This window comes from Helianthus annuus, chromosome 3, assembly GCF_002127325.2.
Source record: "Helianthus annuus cultivar XRQ/B chromosome 3, HanXRQr2.0-SUNRISE, whole genome shotgun sequence".
Lineage (NCBI taxonomy): Eukaryota > Viridiplantae > Streptophyta > Magnoliopsida > Asterales > Asteraceae > Helianthus > Helianthus annuus.
The window spans coordinates 61,434,269-61,436,026 of record NC_035435.2 but is presented as its reverse complement, the minus strand read 5'-3'; positions in this window follow the sequence as shown (position 1 = coordinate 61,436,026).

Here is a 1,758-nt window from a genome sequence, read left to right as displayed (position 1 = left end):
CTTACGGATTGGAAAGTTAACAAAACACGCCGGAGTAGTGTCAAACTCGTCAAAGTTCGATGGAATGCACAGCACGGGCCAGAATTCACCTGGGAACGTGAGGATCGAATGAAGGAAAAATACCCACATTTGTTCCCCAAGACCCCTGCAACTAGAAGCAGTACCTAAAATTTCGGGACGAAATTTTCTTAACGGGGGGAGAATATGACAACCCTCACAATTACAGGTATACGTACATTTAATTAATCTTAATTATGTGCTTAATGACTGTGCTTGATTACAACTGACAATTTAAACTGCTTTATGATTTTTGTATCATACATACATATGCATCATATCTCATACTGTCACTCCATATAGTACACGCAAACATTAGTGACATACTTGATGCACAAAGCACAGTTAGCACACTGAACGGATAATTCAGAAACATGCTGACAATGCCAACACATGACAGACTATGTTTTAAGGCCCAGTATGAGCCAGGAATAAGGTACTACACTAGTATGAAGTGTAGGGAAGTGAAGACCATAAAACTGCGTCACTAGTTGATAGTTATAGTGCCGGGAAGTGCCTAAAACACACTTTAAGTGCAGAATTCTGCATTTATTTATAAAAATCAGCATTGTAACATACTAGTAAAGTGCAAAAATATGGCAGAATGGTCCTGTATGCTTTCCTAAGTGCCGGGGATTAATTGTATTGCAAAAATATATATATAAAAGACACTTTGAGGAATAATTAAACACTTTAACAGAACGGTATCCAACCGGATAACCAGACATTACCCGGAACACCAAATTTTTGCCAAACACATTGTTTCATTATTTCTTGGCTTGTCGTGATCCCCGAACACCCACTAAATATCAAATAAATAACATATATGAGTGCATACTTGAATTCTAACTACCCATTACAATTTAGTTGCAAATTTTACCCTTAACCCCCCCGTAACCAAATCGGTCCCCAAGTGGACCCACACAAAATCATCCAGCATGCCTCATATATTTTGATTAGATTATATTGCATTTGTTTATTAGATCTTTGCTTGTTGAAGTTACTAAAACATATGAACATGTCCTTATAAAGCATGGTGCATAGATCCTTACCATACTTCACAAGATCACACCCCTTACCCTTACTCCCTCTCCTCCTCTCGGCTCCCCCTTGACCGCCCCCATCACCACCACTAACCACCATATTCATCCATCTTTGAGCTTCATTCAAGTGTAGAAGGCTATTCAAAGGAGCTTGCAACTTGTGGAACCTCAAGAAGCTTCATACATAGCTTTTCACCATCATCTTCTTCATCTTTTCATTAGAGATTCATCCCTAGCCCTTGTGCTAGTAGTAAGTTCTTTGTTACACCCTTGTTCATCTTGTATCATGGTTAAAAGTTGTAGTAAGATGGTTATGTTTAAATCACTAAAGAACAAGAACACTAAAAGGTGTTAAACAAGAATCATGAACATAAAAGTTTACTTGAAGATGAAATGCTACTAGTTTGATGTTGTCATGAGTATGTTGTTTATTTTATAATAATGCTTGGTTGTGTGATGTTAATCACCATGTGGATCTTGTTAATTAATATTTAGTAAAATGGTTCAACAAGATTAGAAAGTGGTTATGTGATACATGAAGTAACCACCTTCTAGTTTAACCATGAACTTGAATAAAAATGATTTTCTTAAAATATAAGTGAACAAATTGATGGATGATCATGTTGATCTAAACTTTATAAAAGAATTTTTGTAAACA